At 40.9% G+C, this 14,820-nt stretch overlaps 1 protein-coding gene and 1 non-coding gene across 2 annotated transcripts in view; both read left to right on the forward strand.

The window, feature by feature from the left end:
• The window catches only part of SPOCK1 (SPARC (osteonectin), cwcv and kazal like domains proteoglycan 1), a 517,559-nt gene that overhangs the window by 368,074 nt on the left and 134,665 nt on the right, over window positions 1–14,820 (forward strand). The gene's annotated exons all lie outside the window — the stretch shown is intronic.
• LOC130842410 (U6 spliceosomal RNA) lies at window positions 5,260–5,366 on the forward strand. The gene has a single exon (XR_009050424.1). It is a non-coding gene; the product is annotated as a U6 spliceosomal RNA (small nuclear RNA).

The raw sequence follows: 14,820 nt of genomic DNA on the forward strand, positions 1-14,820 counted from the left end.
CAGAACCTCTTGGTGCCAGTGGCCATGCTCTGCAGTTGCCTTAATGGAAGGTGACTGCAGGCACAGAGGCTCCGGCCACTTAGTGAAATTTACATAATCACATCAGCCTGCTAATCTTCATGATCTGGTCAGGAAACGCTGAGGGCATTGAGAGTTTAGATGAGAAGTAGGTTTGACTAGGATCCCTGGACATATCTGTTTGGTTTCAAGTATAAGGAAACCTTGATTCAAGTAATGTCCAGAAATGTGAGGGACACCCGAGATTTGGGTTTGTAATCTGGCAAGCTCCTTTCCTTTTTTGTCTCTTGCCCGTTATGCCCACAAAGTGGTCCTGACACTCTTCAGTGTAGAGTGGCTTGAGGGTGGTGATGGGGGTCCTGAAATTACAGCCAATTTCTTGCCACGTAGGAATTTTCTTGGGTAAGTTAGCAGTCTGTGAGACTATATTGTCTCAAGATGTGAGTAAGCATACAAGCAGTTAAGGTAACACCTGCCGCTAAATAAACTCAGCCATTCAGAGTAATTAAATATCATTATTCTTACTAAGAATTGTTACGTGTAATGTGTGTTGTAGGAATAACATTTAATACAATGCTAGCATTATCTCTGAATTCTTTGCCCAATTTCTGACACATAGTAGGTATATAATAAATGTTTACTGGAAAAGTAGACTGTCTCTAGGATCCTAACCACTTTTGGAATATTTATACCTTTGGTTTCGATAGCTTCGCTTAAATAGGCCCTGAAAATATAGTAATGTAGAAACTTAGTTCAGATAGATCTGACCCCTTGCTCTTCACTGAAGCCTTTGAGGACTGGTCAGGGGGCTTTTATCCAGGTGAACTCCCTTTTTTTCAGCCCTCCTTCCTGCACCTGGGTGATCTTTCTTCTATTTCCATCACCTTGGCTTTTTTAAGAACCACTGGAGAAGTGAAGGGCTGGCAGGGGTAGGCTTGACAACATGCATTTCTTTAAAAATTCTGAGAATGTGTTCCTTTTTTACATTTTGAATGAACTAAACCAGCAATACATGGTTGTAAGAGAGTCAAATACGAGACATATAGAGTAGCAAAGGGAAAGTTCCCTTTCTCACACCCTCAGTCCTACCTGGCTGATGGTGTGTTCCCTCTTAATTCATTTCAGCTATTTTACACATGCAAGTACAGTGTTTTTGGAAACTCTCCTCTGGCTATTGAATCTTATCATCTATGAAGATTAGATGCTTCCCCAGCTGCCTGGGCCATTACACAGTTCAAGTGAAAGTCAGGTCATGGAGGCTCAAGTTGAAGTGAACGGCAGTCCAGAGGTTGACATTCACATACACCCAGAGAGATGTTCCTGCTTTTGGTATTACATCCATACCAGGCACATATCTTTTTGGTGGCTCTGATTCTGCTCTAAAAACTTTAAACATGTATTTTTCCTATGGGTTTGAAAGTGCTTTAGAAAGCTGGCTTGGTGTTGGTTTGGAAACCTGCCTGGGGACCGATGGCTCTCTGCTCATTCTGGCGCCTGCTTGTCTCTTCTGATGCATTTGAGCCTTGACCTAGGATATATCAAACCCTCAGCCTCCTTACCTGGTCCAAGCCAGATGGAGTGAAGCCACACAAGGGCGCTGGCTTTCCTGTGAGTGATGTACAGGCTTGAATCAGTGGATGAGTAGATGTTCCACCCTGATAACCGGGGCCCACCTTGCAAGTCTGTGTCCTTCCCATCCCCATAGGTCTGCTTTGCTCATGAAGTCTCCCCAATTCACTCCCTACACATCTTCCCATGTTCTACCATCACTTTTCTCCTTAGAGCTGTTGGGAGGAGTCAATGTGACAGTTCATGTAAAGGGCTTAAAACAATGCCTGGAACATTGTGAGAGCTCAAAACGTGTTACTTATTGTTGCTGGTAGTAACAATACTAGTACCAGCAGGATAATACGTCCTCAATAAATGTTTAGCTGCTATTATCATTATTATACATTTGCCCTTTTAAAATTCAAGCTTCTGTAAACAGCTTGTGTTTGTACCATGTGAGTGCTCAGTAGTGCTTAGAACACTCCAAGGTGCACAATAGTTACTCCATGGAGACTGGGTGTTCTTTCCACAGTCCTCTAATAGACATCTGTTTACGAGGAAACTCGAACTTTCTTTGGACAGCATCTTGTGTCTGGGACCTTCTTCATTAGGAAAAGGATGGAGACTCCTGAGCCCACGGATACCAGAATGGAGCATGTCTCACGTGGGAGCCTGTCTCTCTCTCACAAAGCAGCATTTGTAAATGACACAGGCCATTATGCTCCTCCTGTGTAATTTTATGACTTAGTATAATGACTCAAATAACCCTAACAATGGAGGAATTATAGCCTCATTTTACAGGACAGATTATTTCAATGGTTAACATGTTTTTTGTTTCAATTAACATTCATTATTTTGTCTCTGGTTCAAAATAGCCACCATGTCAACTATCAGAGTATCTTCCATCCTTCTTTCAGAAGCAATTAGTTCTGATTTTGCAAACAAATTCAATCTTGGTTTTCAATGGACAGTTTGCTATTAACATGAAAATAAAATGCAGTAATGCTGGCTGCCAACAAACAGACACTGTGATTACTGGAAAGGGTTGGTTCCTGGGTGGGTTCTCCAGGCCTCTGAGCTGACAGGTCTGCCATAGAGATTTGATGAGAGGACAAAGACAGGACAGAGAAGAAGGGACTGAGACTGGTTAGGTAGGCCTCTGTTTTTCCCTTCTATACAATGGGTTAATGACAGCATCTACCCCCAGGGAGTGGTCTTGGGTGAAGAGTCAGGGAGATGTGTTCAGAGCGTTTTGACTGGATTGGAGCAGTCACATAAAACAACTGGAGTGCTGCTGCTACTATTTGTGATCTGGAATTGCTTTCCTCTTTTACCAGCTGTTCATATGCAGAGTAAAACAGTTCTATCAAAAGTTATGCAAACATGTTAGAATGCACAGTCTACTGAATAAAATGAAGAGGTCTTCAATAACTGAAAAAAAAGGTCAGCAATTTTTAGCAGCCCCTGCCCCTGCTGCATCGTTCAAATATTTTTGACACATTGTTGAATTTCATCCTGTGGGATTGATGTCAGGAAATTTATACGTGCGTGTGTATTTATTGCTGGAAAAATTACTCTAGAAGTCTTTGTTCTGATACTGTTTTATTCTGGGCCCTGATTAGGGCCCTACTCTGCCCATGGTCAAGAGAAATACTGGGTCACAACTCATGTCATCAAAGACTCCCTTGCTTGTCAGCTGGGGAAGTGGCAGGGTTTGTGACTTGCCTTGATTGGTGAGCGTAGGGATCTCTGAGTGAGGAGCAGCAGGGTCCAGTAGGAAGCTAGAGTGGGAAATGTTGATGTGTGGACTTCAAGGTTAAGGTTGACATTTCCAGAAGCTGGGACAGGAAAGAGCAGTCATGATCTGGTCTTGTAGCTGTTGCTGTCTTATAAGAATATAGTCGTCATCCACTCTGCTGCTAGTGGTGAGTTGCTCTTGTAAATAAAATGAATATTGATAAAGGTATTTGCATAGTATACCTTATAGAAACCCTCTGAGTGGTGTTCCAAAAAGTAGCTTTAGAACAGGTATCAACATGTGATTCTGTGCAGTTCCGTTAACTTGCTAGAAGACCCAAATATCACATTATTTGAATACTACCCAATAAAGTTTGCTGGCAATTTCTAGTATTTGAGTTTTAACTTTAAGCTACATTTCTTTATAATTACAACTAAACTTAATATTTCCTATTTGTTTTAAAAAGTGCATAAATAGTATTGAGAAGATAGAACAACTTATTATTTCAGCAATTCTTGAGAGTTCTTGAGAATTCTCATTTCTCATTCCCGAGTTTGAAAATTACTATCAGCTGGGAATTTGGAACCTCTGCCTCAGAGGCCATCCCCCAGCTTTGGAGACAATTTCACTTCGAGAGGATGGGGGTCCTTCAGCCCTCAGATGCACAGGGTCCTCCCTACCCACTTCTCTGCGGTCTTTAGACCTCTTTGCTAATTGTTTTTTTCAAGTCTGAATTAGGATTTTTTTAGTCGGTCGAAGTCTTATTGCTTAAACAACATGCTATTATTGTCTTCTGGTTAGTGCTAATAATTTCCAGAAATAAAGGGAGAAAGTTCTAAAGGTCCAAATTAATAAATTCACTTGTTTCACTGAGCACACCCATGTGATGAGGGTCAGCCATGTTTCCAAGCATCAGGATCACAAATAAGAAAGAGACAGTCACTACCCTTGAGGAGTGTACAGTCTATTGAGGAAGACACACAAAACAAACTGCTTTGTGCTGTGGTGATGGTCACAGTTGGGTCTGACCAAGGTGTGTGTTGGAACAAATAATGTCCTGGTTAATTCTGCTTGGGGTAGGCCTCCCAGAGGGAGGAGAAACTTCACAGAAAGCAGTCAATTTGAAGCTTGGACAAGGGGCAGACATTTGCTCTGTAGATAGAAAGCGTTTACCAAGTCATTTAGACTTGAGTTTGCATGGCACGTGTAAGGGGCTCATATGGCTGGCTGGCGATAGAATCAGCAGGACTGGAGTGATGGGGAGAAGTGGTGAGGGCAGGGAAGGGAGGTGTCCAGGTTGGGCTCCAAGACTTTTAGCTTGGGTGTACCCCAGGTCCTATCTGAATCATAGTAGCATCTTAGCATTTGGTCTGGTGGAATCAAGGTGCTTGCGTGGAGACTAGTCAGGGAGCCTGACCAGAAGTGATCACGGGACCATGCTGGGCTGAGAGTGCAGCCTGACTGCCTATGGAAGGGCCCCAGGAGACTTTCTGGGGGAGGGGACTTTTGAACTGGGCCTTGAAGAAGGCCTTATGGGGCAGAGGGGAGAAATATGAGTGGGAATAAAGGTGTTTCAGATTGGGGAAAAATCCACATGATGGCACAGGGCTACAGAACGCCTGGTGGGCTCTGGGAAGTAGCAAGGGTGGCTAGAGCAAAAATATTTGGTGTGGGTGGTCAGTGTGTGTGTGCACGTGTGCGAGTGCATGGGGGTGTGTGTACATAGTGTATGTGTGTATGTGCATGCATAAGGGTGTGTGTGTGTGCATGCATGGATGTGTGTGTTGGGGAGGTTTGACAGGGAAGCAGACAGACAGTGACCCAGTGAAGACAGGCTCAGTCAGTTTAACACCAAAACTAAGCATTCACATGATGCCCTAGGAGGTGGGGAGAAGATGGAGGTTTTAAGCATGGGAGTCGCATCACCAGATTGGTACTTAAGAATCATCACTCTGGTGCTCACTTCAGCAGCACATATATTAAAATTGGAATGATACAGAGAAGATTAGCATGGCCCGTGCACAAGGATGACATGCAAATTTGTGAAGCATTGCATATTTTTAGGAGATTATGATGGAAGACTTCCCCCACATGGGAAAAGAAATAGTAAACCAAGTCAAAGAAGTGCAGAGAGTCCCATACAGAATAAACCCAAGGAGAAACACACCGAGGCACATGTTAATCAAATTAACGAAAATTAAACACAAAGAAAAAATATTAAAAGCAGCAAGAGAAAAGCAACAAATAACATACAAGGGAAAACCCATAAGGATAACAGCTGATCTTTCTGCAGAAACTCTGCAGGCCAGAAGGAGTGGCAGGGGATAATTAAAGTCTTGAAAGAGAAAAACCTACAGCCAAAAATACTCTACCCAGCAAGAATCTCATTCTGATTTGATGGAGAAATGAAAAGCTTTACAGACAAACAAAAGTTAAGAGAATTCAGCACCACTAAACCAGCCTTAAAACAACTGCTAAAGGAACTCCTCTAGGCAGTAGCACAAGACAAGAAAAAGACATACAAAAACACAGCCAAAACAATTAAGAAAATGGTACTAGGAACATATATGTCAATAATTACATTAAATGTTAATGGATTAAATGCTCCAACCAAAAGACAGACTGGCTGAATGGATACAAAAATAAGACTTTTATATATGCTGTCTACAAGAAACCCACTTCAGACATAGGGACACATACAGACTGAAAGTAAGGGGATGGAAAAAGAAAATCCATGCAAATGGAAATCAAAAGAAAGCTGGAGTACCAATACTCATATCAGACAAATTAGACCTTAAACTAAAGATTATTACAAGAGACAAGGAAGGACACTACATAATAATCAAGGGATCAATCCAAGAAGGAGATATAACAATTGTAAATATCTATGCACCCAACATAGGAGCACCTCAGTACATAAGGCAAATGCTAACAGCCATAAAAGGGAACATCAACAGTAACACAATAATGGTAGGAGACTTTAACACCCCACTTACACCAATGGACAGATCATCCAAACAGAAAATAAATAAAGAAACACAAGCTCTAAATGAGACATCAGACCATCTTGACTTAATTGATATTTATAGGACATTCCATCCAAAAACTACAGAATACATTTTCTTCTCAAGTGCACACGGAACATTCTCCAGGATAGATCACATCTTGGGGTATGAATCAAGCCTCAGTAAATTCAAGAAAATTGAAATCGTATCAAGCATCTTCTCTGACCACAATGCCATGAGACTAGATATCAATTACAGGAAAAAAACTGTAAAAAATACAAACACATGGAGGCTAAATAATACGCTATTAAACAATCAAGACGTCACTGCAGAAATCAAAGAGGAAATCAAAAAATACCTAGAAACAAATGACAATGAAAACACGATGACCCAAAACCTATGGGATGCAGCAAAAGTATTTCTTTTTTTTTTTTTTTTTTTAAGAAATTTTATTGAGATACAGATAACAGACAATAAACAGCATATATTTAGAGTTTACAATTTGGTGTCCCAATCTCCCAATTCATTCCCCCCCAACCCTCTCTGCTTTCCCCACTTGGTGTCCATGTGTTAGTTCTCTATACCTGTGTCTCTATTTCTGCCTTGCATTTCCTCTTTCATAGTTGTTAGCATTTGCCTTGTGTATTGAGGTGCTCCTATACTGGGTGCATATATCTTTATAATTGTTATCTCCTCTTCTTGGATGGATCCCTTGATCTTTATGTAATGTCCTTTCTTGTCTCTTGTAACATTTTTTATGTTAAAGTCTATTTTATCTGATATGACTATTGCTACTCCAGCTTTCTTTTGATTTTCATTTGCATGGAATAACTTTTTCCATCCCCTCACTTTCCATCTATATGTGTCCCTAGGTCTGAAGTGGGTCTCTTGTAGACAGCATATATATGGGTCTTGTGTTTGTATCCATTCAGCCAGTCTGTGTATTCTGGTTGGTGCATTTAGTCCATTTACATTCAAGGTAATTGTTGATATGTATGTTCCCATTACCATTTTCTTAATTGTTTTGTTTTTGTTTTTGTAGGTCCTTTTCTTCTCTTATGTTTCCCGCTTAGAGAAGTTCCTTTAGCATTTGTTGTAGGGCTGGTTTGGTGGTGCTGAATTCTCTTAGCTGATGCTTGTCTGTAAAGCTTTTGATTTCTCCATTGAATCTGAATGAGATCCTTGCTGGATAGAGTATTCTTGGTTGTAGGTTCTTCTCGGTCATCACTTGAAATATATTATGCCACTCCCTTCTGGCTTGCAGAGTTTTTGCTGAGAAATCAGCTGTTAACCTTATGGGAGCTCCCTTGTATGTTATTTGTCGTTTTTCCCTTGTTGCTTTTTAATAATATTTCTCTGTCTTTAATTTTTGTCAATTTGACTACTATATGTCTTGGCATGTTTCTCCTTGGATTTATCCTGCCTGGGACTCTCTGTGCTTCCTGGACTTGGGTAGCTATTTCCTTTCCCATGTTAGGGAAGTTTTCAACTATAATCTCTTCCAGTATTTTCTCAGGTCCTTTCTCTCTCTCTTCTCCTTCTGGGACCCCTATAATGCGAACGTTCATGCGTTTAACATTGTCCCAGAGGTATCTTAGGCTGTCTTCAGTTCTTTTCATTTTTTTTTCTTTATTCTTTTCTGCATCATTGATTATCACCATTCTGTCTTCCAGGTCCCTTATTCGCCCTTCTGCCTCCGTTAATCTGCTATTGGTTCCTTCTAGTGTATTTTTCATTTCAGTTAGTGTGTTGCATATCTCTGTTTGTTTGCTCTTTAATTCTTCTAGGTCTTTGGTAAACTTTTCGATCTTTGCATCCAGTCTTTTTCCAAAGTCCTGGATCATCTTCACCATCATTATTTTGAATTCTTTTTCTGGAAGGGTGCCTATCTCCTCTTCATTTAGTTGTTTTTCTGGGTTTTTATCCTGTCCCTTCATCTGGTACAAAGTCCTCTGCTTTTTCATTTCCTCTATCTTTCTGTGGCTGTGGTTTTCAATTCCACAAGATGAAATACTGCTGATACTGCTTGATACTGCTGTCTGCCCTCTTGTGGAGGAAGCTATCTAGGAGCCTCCTGTGTGCTTTCTGATGGAAGGGACGGATGGTGTGTGGTCTGGGTGGGTGGAGCTCAGTAAAGCTTTAATCCGATTTGGTGGGCAGATTTGGTGGGTGGAGCTCAGTAAGACTTTAATCTGCTTGTCTGCTAATGGGTGGGGCTGTGTTCACACTTTGTTGGTTGTTTGGCCTGAGGCCACCTAGTGCTGGAGCCCACAGGCTCTTTGGTGGGGCTAATGGCGGACTCTGGGAGGGCTCACACCAATAAGCACTTCCCAAAACCCCTGCTGCCAGTGCCCCTGCCTCCTCGGTGAGCCACAGCTGCCCCCCCCCCCCCACCTCTGCAGGCAACCCTCCAACACCAGCAGGTGGGTCTGGTTCAGTCTCCTATGGGGTCACTGCTCCTTCCCCCTGGGTCCTGGTGGGCACATTTTTGTGTGTGCCCTCCAAGAGTGGAGTCTCTGTTTCCACAAGTCCTGTGGAGGTCCTGCAATCAAATCCCGCTGGCTTTCAGAGTCTGATTCTCTGGGGATTCCTCCTCCCATTGCTGGACTCCTAGGTTGGGAAGCCTGATGTGGGGCTCAGAACCCTCACTTTAGTAGGTGGACTTCTGCGGTATAACTGTTCTCCAGTTTGTGAGTCACCCACCCAGCATTTATGGGATTTGATTTTAACGCGATTGCGCCCCTCCTACCGTCTCATTGCGGCTTCTCCTTTGTCTCTGGATGTAGGGTGTCTTTTTTGGTGAGTTCCAGTGTCTTTCTGTCAATGCTTGTTCAGTAGTTAGTTGTAATTCTGGTGCTCTAGCAAGAGGGAGTGAGTGCACGTCCTCCTACTCCGCCATCTTCAGCAAAAGTATTTCTAAGAGAGAAGTTTATAGCAATACAATCCTACCTTAAGAAACAAGAAAAATTCTGAATAAACAATCTAACCTTACACCTAAAACAATTAGAGAAAGAAGAAGAACAACAACAAAAAACCCCAAAGTGAGCAGAAGGAAAGAAATCATAAAGATCAGAGCAGAAATAAATGAAAATGAAAGGAAGGAAACGATAGCAAAGATCAATAAAACTAAAAGCCGATTCTCTGAGAAGATAAATAAAATCGATAAACCATTAGCCAGACTCATCAGGAAAAAAGGGAGAAGATGCAACTCAACAGAATTAGAAATGAAAAAGGAGAAGTAACAACTGACACCACAGAAATACAAAAGATCATGAGAGACTACTACAAGCAACTATATGCCAACAAATTGGATAACCTGGAAGAAATGGATACATTCTTAGAAAAGTACAATCTTCCAAGACTGAACCAGGAAGAAATAGAAACTATGAGCAGACCAATCACAAGTACGGAAATTGAGACTGTGATTAAAAATCTCCCAACAGACAAAAGCCCAGGGCCAGATACAGGCGAATTCTATCAAACACTTAGAGAAGAGCTAACACCTATCCTTCTCAAACTCTTCCAAAATATAACAGAAGGAGGAACACTCCCAAACTCATTCTACGAGGCCACCATCACCTTGATACCAAAGCCAGAAAAAGATGTCACAAAAAAAGAACATTACAGGCCAGTATCACTGATGAATATAGATGCAAAAATCCTCAACAAGATACTAGCAAACACAATCCAACAGCACATTAAGAAGATCATACACCATGATCAAGTGGGGTTTATCCCTGGGATGCAAGGATTCTTCAATATATGCAAATCAATCAATGTGATACACCATATTAACAAATTGAAGGATAGAAACCATATGATCATTTCATTAGATGCAGAAAAAGCTTTTGACAAAGTTCAACATCCATTTATGATAAAAACTCTCCAGAAAGTGGGCATAGAAGGAAGTTACCTCAACATGATAAAAGCCATATATGAGAAACCAAAAGCCAACATCATTCTAAATGGTGAAAAACTGAATGCATTCCCTCTAAAGACAGGAACAAGACAAGAGTGTCCACTCTCACCACTATTATTCAACATAGTATTGGAAGTTTTAGCCACAGCAATCAGAGAAGAAAAAGAAATAAAAGGAATCCAAATTGAAAAAGAAGTAAAATTGTGACTTTTTGCAGATGACATGATAGTTTACATAGAAAACCCTAAAGATTCTACCAGAAAACTGCTAGCACTAATCAATGAATTTAGTAAAGTAGTAGGATGCAAAATTAATGCACACAAATCTCTTGCATTCCTATACACTAACAATGAAAGAACAGAAAGAGAAATTAAGGAAACTTTCCCATTCACCATTGCAACAAAAAGTATAAAATACCTAGGCATAAACCTGCCTAAGGAGGCAAAAAACCTGTATGCAGAAAACTATAAGACACTGATGAAAGAAATCAAAGATGATACAAACAGATGGAGGGACATACCATGTTCCTGGATTGGAAGAATCAACATTGTGAAAATGACTGTCTTACCCAAGGCAATTTACAGATTCAATTCGTATCAAATTACCAATGGTATTTTTCACACAACTAGAACAAGAAATTTTTAGATTTGTATGGAAACGCAAAAGACCCCGAATAGCCAAAGCAATCTTGAGAAGGAAAGACGGAGCTGGAGGAATCAGGCTAGCTGACTTCAAATATACTATGAGGCTACAGTGATCAAGATAGTATGGTACTGGCACAAAAACAGAAATATAGATCAATGGAACACAACAGAGAGCCCAGAGATAAATCCACGCACATATGGGCACCTTATCTTTGACAAAGGAGGCATGAATATACAATGGAAAAAAGACAACCTCTTCAATAAGTGGTGCTGGGAAAATTGGGCAGCTACATGTAAAAGAATGAAATTAGAACACTTCCTAACACCATACACAAAAATAAACTCCAAATGGATTAAAGACCTGCATGGAAGGCCAGACACTATAAAACTCTTAGAGAAAAACATAGGCAGAACACTCTATGACATAAATCAAAGCAGGATCCTTTTGGACCCACCTCCTAGAATAATGGAAATAAAATCAAGAATAAACAAATAGCACCTAATGAAACTTAAAAGCTTTTTCACAGCGAAAGAAACCATAAACAAGACAAGAAGACAACCCTCAGAATGGGAGAAAATATTTGCCAATGAAGCAACAGACAAAGGATTAATCTTCAAAATATACAAGCAGCTCATGCAGCTTAATACCAAAAAAGCAAATAACCCAATCCACAAATGGGTGGAAGACCTAAGTCGACATTTCTCTGAAGAAGACATGCAGATGGCTAACAAACACATGAAAAGATGCTCAACATCACTACTCATTAGAGAAATGCAAGTCAAAAGCCACAATGAGGTATCACCTCACACCAGTCAGAATGGCCATCACCAAAAAAACTAAAAACAATAAAAGTTGGAGAGGGTGTGGAGAAAAGGGGACTCTCCTGCACTGTTGGTGGGAATGTAAGTTGGTACAGCCACTATGGAAAACAATTTGGAGGTTCCTTGAAAAACTAAAAATGGAACTAGCATATGACCAAGCAGTCCCACTGCTGGGCATATACCTGAAGCAAACCATAATCTGAAAAGAAACATGTACCATAATGTTCACTGCAGCACTATTTACAATAGCCAGGACATGGAAGCAACCTAAATGCCCATCAACAGATGAATGGATAAAGAAGATGTGGCACATATATACAATGGAATATTACTCAGCCATTAAAATGGAATGAAATTGAGTTATTTGTAATGAGGTGGATAGAGCTATAGAGTCTGTCATACAGAGTGAAGTAAGTCAGAAAGAGAAAAACAAATACCATATGCTAACTCATATATATGGAATCTAAAAAAATAAATGGTACTGATGAACCCAGTGACAAGGCAAGAATAAAGATGCAGATGTAGAGAATAGACTTGAGGACACAGGGTTGGGGGCGGTGCAAGGGGGAAGCTGGGATGAAGTGAGAGAGTAGCTTTGACATATATACACCACCAAATGTAAAATAGATAGCTCGTGGGAAGTTCCTGCGTAACATAAGGAGACAAACTCTATGATGGGTGATGACTTACAGGGCCAGGATAGGGAGGGTGGGAGGGAGTCGTAGGAGGGTGGGCATATGTGTATAAATACAGCTGATTTATTTTGGTGTACCTCAAAAATTGGCACAGCAGTGTAGAGCAATTATAATCCAATAAAGAGCTTAAATAAAAAAATAAATAAATCAATTAATTTAAAAAAGAATCATCACTCTGCTTCAAAAACATACATGCTGGGAATTTTTTTTAATTTAAATTATTATTATTATTTTTTAGAACATTTATTGAGATACAGTTAACATACAATAAACTGAATATATTTAGAGCATACAATTTGGTATCCCAATCTCCCAAATTATCCCCCCCAACCCTCCCCGCTTTCCCTACTTGGTGTCCATATGTTTGTTCTCTATATCTGTGTCTCTATTTCTGCCTTGCAAACTGGTTGATTTGTACCATTTTTCTATAGTCCGCATATATGTGTTAATAAACAGTATTTGTTTTTCTCTTTCTGACTCACTTCACTCTGTATGACAGTCTCCAAGTCCATCCATGTCTCTAGAAATGTCCCAGTTTCCTTGCTTTTTACAGCTGAATAATATTCCGTTGTATATATGTACCACATCTTTTTTATCCATTCATCTGTTGATGGACATTTAGGTGGCTTCCATGTCCTGGCTATTGTAAATAGTGCTGCAGTGAACATTGGAGTGCATGTGTCTTTCTGAATTATGGTGTTCTCGGGGTATATGCCCAGCAGTGGGATTGCTGGGTCATATGGGAACTCTATTTTTAGTTTTGCAAGGAACCTCCATACTCTTCTCCATAGTGGCTGTATCAATTTACATTCCCACCAACAGTGCAAGAGCGTTCCCTTTTCTCCACACCCTCTCCAGCATTTACTGTTTGTAGATTTTCTGATGATGCCCATTCTGACCGGTGTGAGGTGATACCTCATTGTGGCTTTGACTTGCATTTCTCTGATAATTAGTGATGTTGAGCAGCTTTTCATGTGCCTCTTGGCCATCCGTATGTCGTTTTTCGAGAAATGCCTATTTAGGTCTCCTGCCCATTTTTGGATTGGGTTGTTTGTTTTTTTTTTGATATTGAGCTGGATGAACTGTTTATATATTTTGGAGATTAGTCCTCACTCTGCTTCAAAAACGTACATGCTGGGAATTTTGGTAAGCTTTAAAAAGAAAGGATCAAAAAAAAAAAAAAAAGAAAGAAAGGATCAAGAATAAATCGTTGAGCAAAAGAGAGTAAGCACTGCCAGTGATCTGCTGATTGTCTTGTCTCCAGCCTGTCAGTTGGGATTTTCTGTGTGGTCTGTGCATAGAGTAGGAGATGTGGCTGCCTCAAGCACCCACCAGGCTGGGGTGGAGTTAGGGCTTTGTGGCCAAAGGGAAGGCTGGCAGGACCTGCCTCCCAGACTAAATTGCTTGTGTCGCCCTAGTTGATGAATGTCTGTGACATTGGGAATAGCAATCCCATCAAGACACCTTCATCGGATTTCACTCTTCATTGACTCAAGAAGTGAAATATCTTAGCGTCTGAAAGCTTAGTCCCTTGCCTCGACTGGGTTGGTTATTTTTTATGGTTTGCACTGAATTGTGGGGATTGAAATATATACACAGTAACCAGGGAAGTTATGCCTCCTTGGGCTCACATATACTTGTATATTACTTTGTGTAATTTGGCCTCTGGACAGAGACTACAGGTTTGGGTGCCATCTCTGCTAGAGTCCTGGTGGGATAAGGAATATCTGGGTTTGCCTGAATATAATAGCTGTGCTTGTCTCATTAGAACTGGGAAAACTCAGAATGGCTTGGCCTTTGTACCTCTAGTCCCCTAGGCATCCCCAGTGTCAGACATGGTTCCTTCCGGGCCTAATCCATGACCACCTGGCATGGGGTATGAGAGAGAGCGTCCTCCTCTGCAGGTGTAGAGTCAGGGACAGTGTTTCACAGGGACTTTATAAAACTGAGCCCTGATGGTGAAAATATAGATGCCAAAATAGGAGAATTACTGTGGTCCCAGAGCAGTGTGGTCATTTTCAGGATAACTTCAACTTGACAAATACATATGAAGGAACTTGGCAGTATTTCTTTGTGGCACTGTGCAATTCACTTACCTTATGTGTGTCCAATTCCTCATTTTTAAAATGAAGTCCTTAAACTGGATTCATTTTAAGGCATTTTCTGGCTCAGATAGTCTGTGATTTTGTGAGTAACTGCTAGTAACCACTACAGTGGTCAGCACGCAGGGAACCACCCACTCACCCAGCAAGGTTGTGTTGAGCATCCTTGATGTGCCAGGCCCACTAGGAAGCACTGGCCAGCCTCATCTCTTTGCCTCCCCTTAATGCACTTAATGGGTGAAGTTCAGGTCCAGAGACAGGAATAACCCACCACTGGCTGGTGATTAATAGGTAGTTCTATCTTTTCCTCAAAGCAGTGGCTCGGTGTT

The sequence above is a fragment of the Hippopotamus amphibius genome, chromosome 1 (assembly GCF_030028045.1).
Source record: "Hippopotamus amphibius kiboko isolate mHipAmp2 chromosome 1, mHipAmp2.hap2, whole genome shotgun sequence".
NCBI classification, from domain to species: Eukaryota; Metazoa; Chordata; class Mammalia; order Artiodactyla; family Hippopotamidae; genus Hippopotamus; species Hippopotamus amphibius.